Genomic DNA, 8,452 nt, shown 5'->3' with positions numbered 1-8,452 from the left:
TTACAGTGGTGTGATTGACACAAAGAAGACAAGGGCTGTACTCAGATACTTTTCTTTGGGGAACATTCAAACATTCCAGGCCCAGTTGCTCCTGGACTTCTGAGCTTCAACTGATTAACTCATTAACTCTGAGTCTTTCTGGGTTTGTAGTTTGAACTGATTAATATTTTGAGTCCCTTTAATTGAACTTTACTGGCCTTAATTCTCTCTCATCCTGCTCATATCTGTTTTTCTGCCTAACACTCCCAAGACTGACCAGCCTCTCTGTGAACATCAAACAGGCACTTCAGGTCTACAATGGGCGACACCCAGGCAAGGATCCCGGCTATAATTTCCATTTTCTACACACCATCCTGTGCCTTTTAACAAAAAGAGAAAGATCCTGGTTCAGCCCTTAGTAAAATTAGCTCCTTGACTGGTGGTGGGAGGAAGAATTTCTTTTATCCCTCGAAGTTCCCTTAGCTGGTCTAAGAAAAAAATTGACGAGACAGATTAACAGGAGAAAAAGTAACAAAAGTTAATTAAGTACATACAGGGAAGCCATAGACATGTGTTCCACAGACAGAGTGTGGGTAAAATTGCAGTATTTTCAGAATCTCTTGCCTGGCTTTTAGTGCATATCCATATCAACAGGTGTTTCCAAGGGGTGGAGAGAAGTAGTCCACTTCCACTCATCAGTGGGTAATTACGTGGCCAAGTGAGGACTTATCTGGACCAGAGAGGTTGGTGGGAGTATTCACTCTCTTCTACTGCAGCAGGAGAGAGAGACGCAGGGCGACTGCTGGTAGGTAATAAATGGCTTTTAAACTTTATTTCTCCCTTTGCTGATTTTGTTTTCAAAGGTATTTTGCCCTGGGATCTCCCCTCACTGGAGTTACACAGGGAGAATGACGTCTAGAATGACGCATGCGTGTCATCCTGAACCGAGGAGAAGGGGTGAGGGTCTGAGATTTCAAAGGGAAAGGGAAGTAATTCATAGGAATATAAACAGGAAACGTCTGATAAACAAAACACTTGATGGGACACACACAGAAACAATGAGGGGGCACAATGGGGGAATTTTAGCAGACTAAAATGATACCAGGGTTCTTGTTCCCGGAGTAAAAAAATGAACTTGGCAAACACTCAAAGTGGGAAAGAAAGCCAGGGAGGCTTTCATTTAGAGAGAAAGTGAAAGGAAAGTGCTCCTGGTGTATGCTGGGAGGGGACAAAAGAGTCCGCCCCCTGACACCGCCTGCCCCTCCCGCCCGCTCACAGCGGGGCCTCCCCTCGCCCAGCCACTTCCCCGCCCCACCGTGACCACTGCGGCTGCCGGGCCTCGTCCCCCACCCTCACACGCCTCTGGGAGCTGGGGCTAGAGGGAGGAATGTGGTGGGGATGCGGAGGGGGGTCACAGCCGCCTTCAGCCTGGCAGCTGGAAGAGGAGGAGCTGCTGGGGCAGGAGACGGTGGAGCAGCGGGGTAGGAGGAGGAGGAGCAGGTCTGGAAGAGGAGGAGCAGGGTGTCTGGAGGAGGTGCAGCAGTGGGGCTGGAGGAGGAAGAGCAGCTGGGGCCGGAGGAGCAGCTGGAGCAGGAGGAGGAGGAGCGGGGCTGGAGGAGGAGCAGCTGAGGCGCTGGGGGAGGAGCAGTGGGGCTGGAGGGGCTGGAGGAGCAGGGCGGGAGGAGGAGCAGGGCTGGAGGAAGAGGAGCAGCGGGGCTGAAGGAGGAGCAGCACCGGGTCTGGAGTAGGAGGAGTGTTTGAGATTTTAAATTTATCAGTAAGATTAAGACAAATGTAAGGGGGGGATATAACTGGCCTAGGCGCCGGCTGGGGAAGAATGTGACCCCTGTGGTACTCAGCTGATGAGGAGCCAGGGGAGGGCCTCGCGCACTAGTAGATAAATTACTGGTGCCAATCTCCCCAGGTGCGCCTGCCCACCAGACACCCGATCCGATCTTGCAAGACCGTCATTTAAGTCTCGCTCCGCTCTTCTCTGTCTCCCGTCTCAGTGTACACTTACTGAATTTGGACCAGTGAGGGTGTTTCTCACAGGTGGGACTAGGTGGGGCGGCCCCAGGCTGAGCCTCCGAGAAGCCCGGAGCCAGGCCCCTCCGGCTGCCCGGGACACCCCAGCAGCTCCTCTGCACGTTTCCCACATGGCCGCTGATGTGAGCCTGCGGGACCCATGGCCTACTTGTGCCCCAGCTAAGGGGGCAGCGACTCCTGTCTGTGGTCGGAGCCCCGCGTCCCTGGCAAGTGTTCTCGGTGCCGCCTCCTCTGCACCCCTACACAGGCCCACGCGCGCTCTGAAGCCCAAGTCCGTGGGAGGGAACGAGCCCATCCCACCACGGCTGCCCCTGGGGACACAAGGGCAGCGTGCAGACGGCTCAGCCGCGCCTCAGCCGCTTTTGCAGGAAGGCAAATGAGCGGGGCTCAGCAGGACTCACCGCCAGGCCTGTCACCACAAGGCCTGCACCCAGGGCAGGCCGCTCTGGCACACTCCCGCCCCAGCCGGGCCCCAGACGGACCCAGAACAGCTGGAAAGGGCTGGCTTGTAAACAAGGCCGCCACCTGCTGGTGACAATTGGGCCTGCGCCCTGTTGGAGAGGGTCCCACCCGCCCTGAAGTGACCGAGGCGCCTTCAGGACGAGGTTTCCATGGGAGACGCGGGAGTTTGGAAGGGCTGCCCCAAAGAAGTACCACACCCTGGGGATTTGAAGCAACATACTTTATTCTCTCTCCGCTCGGAGGCCGGAGTCTGAAATCAAGGCGCCGGCCGTGCCACGGGGCCTCCAAAAGCTCTAGAGGAGGATCCTTCCCTGCCAGTCTTCCTTGCTGCTCCCGCACCTGCAGACACACCACCCCAGGCTCTACCTGCATCCTCGCACGGCCCTCCTTCCTGCGTCTACACCCAACTTTCCTCTTCCTGTGAGGACGTCAGTCATTGGTTTAGGGCCCACCCTAATCCAGCAGGACCGCCTTAAACTTGGTTGCTTCTGCAAAGACCTTATTTCCAGATAAGGTCACATTCGCAGGTCCAGAGGGACATGAATTTTGGGGGCACACTATGGGGCTCAGAACAGAGGCCCAGCTCAAATGCTGCCTCTTCCACGCAGCCATTCCTGTCCACCAGGACAACCTCCTGTCCTCTGAGCCCCAGCAGGGCATGTGGGCCGCTGGATGGGGTCAGCACGACACTGCACAGGAGTGTACTGTTTTCTCCTACATCTCCCTCTCAGCACCAGCTGAGGCCTCACCTCCTCTGGGAAGCTGGGCCTGTGCCCCCAGACCCTGTCCTGCCCTCATCCTAGGTGGGATGAGTGGGTGGTTCAAGCCCCAGGTTGACGCTCAAACCGCAGCAGGATTTTTTACCCTCTTATCAAGTCACCTTTGCTGATGCCTAGACTCAGAATACTCAGAGAGGAGTTTGGGTTTTATAGGATGAGCCCATGGAAAGAAGTCTCCAATTTCTGTTGTGCAGCATGTTCCATAAAATGAATCTCTAGAAGGCTGCTTTTATGCAAGCTGCTTGGTGAAAGGGCTACAGCTTAAACAACTTAAGGCAGCAGACAATGAATGTGACAGTCCGTGTGTGTAATTCTTGAAGAGGGTGGGTTCCCACCAGCCTGCAATATCAAAGCAATGTTCAAGATTGTTTCAATTCAGTGCTTGTAAAGAATAGGGATGATCTGGGCAGGGGAATGGGTTTCTGCTTAGGCGTTTCCTATACATGACAGTTAGGGCAAGCAGCAAAAGGGAAATTGGTGTAGGGAAATGTGCTTCTGAGATTAAAATGAATGCCTTAGACTATGAACCAAAAGTGGAGTGTGACAAAAAGGAAAAAGTTCCATCAGTGCATTATGCCAAATTTGGAAAATAGAGGGGGGTGGGCAGGAAAATGACCAACCTAATCTAGCCAGTAAGGAGGCCTTGGGGAACCCTCTGCTTCTTGTCATAAAAAAAAAAAGTGTGTACTCATAGTATATAGCCATATAAAATTATGATTACACTGAATGGCAGTCCTTAACACTATACTATCTGTACCTAATGGTGACATTCCACAGTCTTTGCTAAACCATCCTAAGTAGCTGTAAAACATTCGTTCCACTGGGGCAAATGTGGCCCTTAAGTGACATCTGTTGAAGGGACTTGGCAGCTTTGGGCTTTAAAAATGGTACTCAAGTGTAGGTTTAAAACTTTGCCCACAGTTTTGATTATTTCTTCAGGATGGATCTCTAGAAGTGGAATTTCTGAGTCAGAGGAAAGAATGATTTTTAAGTTTCTTGATCAGAGATTTCAAACTGGTGGCCAATTTGGCCCTTAGCTGAGTTAGACTTGGCCCATGCAGTTTTTTAACGCATGCCAACATTTAAAATGAAGACGACTTTCCATTAGAATTCAGATTTCTAGCTTATCCTGGAAAATCAAAGCTGTCCAATCAGTGTAACACACACATTAATAGAATGAAGGAAAAAAGCCACATGATCATCTCAATTGACACAGAAAAGGCAATTGACAAGAGCCAACACCCCTTATGATAAAATTCTCCCCAAACAGGTAATAGAGGAAGCCTCCCCAATGTGATAAAGGACATTTATGAAAAGCCCACAGCTGACATCATACTCAGTGGTAAAAGATGGAAAAATGGAAACAAGACAAGGATGCCTGCTTTCCCTCTGCTATTCAACACAGTGCTGGGGTTCTAGCCAGAGCAATTAGGCAGGAAAAAAAAACAACATCCAAATTGGAAAGGACAAAGTCAGACTATCTCTAGTCACAGAGGACATGACCTTGTGTCTAGAAAATTCAAAGATAATTTTAATTATCTGAGTAAGTGCTAGTGCTAACAAACGAGTCCAGTGAAGTTGGCAGGCACAGGATCAACACACAAAGATCGGTTGTATTTCTATGCACTAGCAATGAACAAGCCAAAAAGGAAATTAATAAAATCATTCCACTTACCATGGTATCCAAAAGAATAAAATATTTGGGAATAAATTAAGCCAAGGAAGCTAGACATGTGCACTGAACACTGCAAAATATTGCTCAAAGAAATGAGAGGAGACCTGACTTCATGGAAAGACATCTTGTTCGCGGACGGGAAGATTTACTATACTGCCAAGACACACCACCACCCAAGGCAATACATAGATTCAATGCAGCTCTTATTAAAGTCCCAATGCCTTTTTCTGGTAGAAAATGGATCAAAGACCTAAATGTAATAGTAGAAACAAGGAAACTCTTGGAAGAATACCAAGGGTTCCCAGCAGCCTTAGCAGGTGAGTAAGGAAGGTGGCAAGTGCAGGAAACTCAGGATACTTTGGGGACCTCGAGAAGAGAGGACTTGGCCCATATCTATAGGTACTGCAGGAGAAACCTGACGGCAAGTCCCTGGATTGGCTTTCCCAACCTCAAGAGGCCTTTGAGAGTTCAGTCTTAAATTCCTTAGGAAAAGTTCCAGCCAAGCACTTTAAAAGTGCCTGTGTGATCAATGGTTGTTCTTGCTGTACTTACGTAAATAATCAGGCCAAGTGTTACAAATAGTCTTAATACAGTTACCGCTCATAAAAATGAGGGTGATTTTAGAGAGAAAAGAATTATGTTTCAATGGTGCAGCCTTATTGATACTAGATTCTAGTGCTGTTCATTGTGAAATGGACTGGATCCTGAATTCGGGTTTCTTTAAAATATCTGGCTATAACCCTCCATATGTTTCAATTTTCTCCCATCATATCAACTGGGAGCTGACTATTCCTCGTCCTCATATGTTAAGTGACATATTCAGTCCATGCGTTCTTAGTTTCCTTGTCAAGTCTGTTTCCTCCAGAACAGAAAATCCCACTCCAGGTGTTGCTCAAAGATTTCAACCCACCCCTCACGCTGATGAAGACACCCACCAACAACCCCACACCGTTGTGGCCTCCTCCTCTTATGCAACCTTGTCCATGTTGGCCACTGAGGAGACAGCCCCATGCCTCTCTCCCTGACAGACAGTAAGGAACTGTGGGGCCCACAGGCAGGAACAATGCCCCCCTCAGCAGGAAGCAGCCACAAAGTGACTGACACCCACTTTCCTTTGAAAGATTTTAAGGGACCATAGTCCTAGAAGGGGGATGTTATAGTAGGTGGGCAGCCAGACATGGGCAGGGAGGGGGTTGCAACTTTGGCAATTCAGTCAGATGCTTGTTTATATTCTAAACATTCAGTGTAAAGTGTTTTCATGGAATGTGTGGAGGGAGGGGACAGGTATCAGACCTGCCACACTGGCTGGTTCCAATGGGAAAGAACCTCCAAATGCATTATATGCCCAGTAGCAAACTACAATAACACCCTTGGCATATGACCATTCCAAGGAAGACTATCTAAGGAAAAAAGAGGGTGTCACTCTGTTCCCCAGAATCCCCTTCCTATTCTGAGGAAACCCCACCTCACCCAATCAATCTTAAACTCCAGCTGTAAGACCACCCAACTCAAACCCCACCATGTCACTTGCCTCTGGAGCCTGTCCACACTCTGTCCTTGAGTGTTTACTTTGCTTTATTAAACTATTCTTCCCTTGTAAAAAAACTGTGTGGTCTATCCACATGCTGGATATTATTCAGCCATAAAAGGGAATGGAGTGTGGATACACGCAACAGTGTGGATAAACCCTAAAACCTTGTGCTAAGGAAAGAAGCCAGACACAAAAGATCATATACTGTATGATTCCATTTTTGTGAAATATCCAGACAGGTGATAGAGACAGAAGGTAGATGAGCGGTACCAGGGGCTGGGGGAGCAGGGAGTGGGAGCAGCTGCTCATGGGCACAGGGTCTCCTTTGGAGGTGATGAAAATGCTCTAGAACTGGATGGTAATGATGGTCACACAGCATCGTGAGTGCATTAAAGGCTGCTGAATCGTTAAAATGGTGAATTTTATGTTTATGACTTTAACCTCAATGAAAGTTTTTTTAAAAATCATAACTGTCCTTGATTTAAAGGGGCTTATTCTATTACATCATCAGCCTGGTTGCTGGGCATTCTGTGTTTTGAGACCCCTGCCCTTGATTCATATTACCAGTCTTCCTGGGGAAGTTTAATTCATTGACACCACCACTCTAGATCTAGGAGAGACCCAACCTGGTCAGCCTGGGGGCCAACTCTCCCTGAAGATGAGGAGGAAATTGAGGTGCAGCGATGTTAAGTGACTTGCTCAAGGACACACAGCCAGTTGGACCAGAATCTGGACTAGAGCCCAGTTCTTCTACTTCTGAGCTCTGTGAGCTGTCTGCCATGCCACATTGCTCTCCTACAGCCTGGAAGGCCAAGCACGGGGCTGGCAGGCCCACCCGAGGGGCTCTCAACTCTCAGAAACTGACCAAAGCCCTGTCTGAGGCTCTTGGATGCAGTCCCCAGCCAGGTGAGAGATGAGGACCGTTCAGCCTTTGTGAGCTGATGTTGCATACCTTTGCCATGGGGCCATCTTCCTCCAACACCCTGTGGAGTGGGATCCACCAAGGGCTTCTGCTTAGAAAACCACAGCAAGTGTTGCTCATAGTGTTTTCCGAAACTTGAGCATGTGCAAGCTCTTCTCCTTGCAAACAAGTATCTTTGCATCTTCCACAGCACTTAGAAATCACTTACACCATAGATGCCCAAAATACGTTTATTTCCATTTTAGATCTTCTTGTTGTTCCCTGGATGGATAAAAAGCAGTAACCAATATATTGGTTTAACCAAACTGAGAGCTGTCAGCCATTCACTCACCCAACACTTACCACACATGCAGTACACCGCGCTCTGTGGGTGAGCGCCGAGAGGGAACGGGGTCGCTCCGCATTCGTCAGGCCCAAGTAGGATACAGAAACCAAACCGTCACTGGAACAGACATGTCTAATAGGAAGAATTATTAACACAGGATTCACTAAAGAGCAACAAAGGCAATTCTAAATTATCTTTACTTACAGGGTAGCAGAATAAGAGGTAGCCGTTACTCCCAGGGCAGGGATGGAGCCCGGAGCCCCCACCACCCTGCCCACTGGCGCCAGGGCTGAGACCAGGCTTGGGCAGGACGCGGATGTGGCACATTGCAGGGCAAAGGAGTCCGTGAGTCCCTGCGCTTCAGGACTTGCTGGAAATCCGCTCTCCTGCTTGGTAAGAGGAGCTGCCCACAGCGGGCGCCACACCTCGGTCCTTGAGGAAAAGCCACGGGCGGGGTGTCCGGGGGGTTGCAGAAAGGGAGTGCGCGCGCGCTGTACCTGCAGGAGGGCCGCCAGGGAAGGTCTTCCCGGCAAGGCGGAGTCTGAGCAGACCAGGAAGAAGGGAGGCAGGACCGTGCAGGTGCGGGAGGAGGAGCCTTCTGAGCAGAGCAAAGGGAGATGGAGAAGGCCCCGAGGCAGAAGCCTTGTGATTCACTCAAGGACTCGCAGGCAGCCCCGGGCGGGGGGGCGTGGCAAGGGAGGGAGGAGATGCGTTCAGAGGGCCGTGAGGGCCG

General features: G+C 50.0%; 1 long non-coding RNA gene across 1 annotated transcript; it reads right to left on the bottom strand.

Moving 5' to 3' along the window:
• Nucleotides 1-7,610: 7,610 nt before the first annotated feature.
• On the bottom strand, nt 7,611-8,382 carry LOC108405579 (uncharacterized). The gene is made up of 3 exons (XR_001855222.3): nt 8,217-8,382; nt 7,737-7,851; nt 7,611-7,655 (listed from the first exon to the last, which is right to left on the bottom strand). It is a non-coding gene; the product is annotated as an uncharacterized lncRNA (long non-coding RNA).
• Between the last annotated feature and the right edge of the window lie 70 nt (nt 8,383-8,452).

The sequence above is a fragment of the Manis javanica genome, chromosome 4 (assembly GCF_040802235.1).
Source record: "Manis javanica isolate MJ-LG chromosome 4, MJ_LKY, whole genome shotgun sequence".
NCBI lineage: Eukaryota > Metazoa > Chordata > Mammalia > Pholidota > Manidae > Manis > Manis javanica.
The sequence above is the reverse complement of the archived record's forward strand: the minus strand, read 5'-3'. Positions and strand labels throughout refer to the sequence as shown.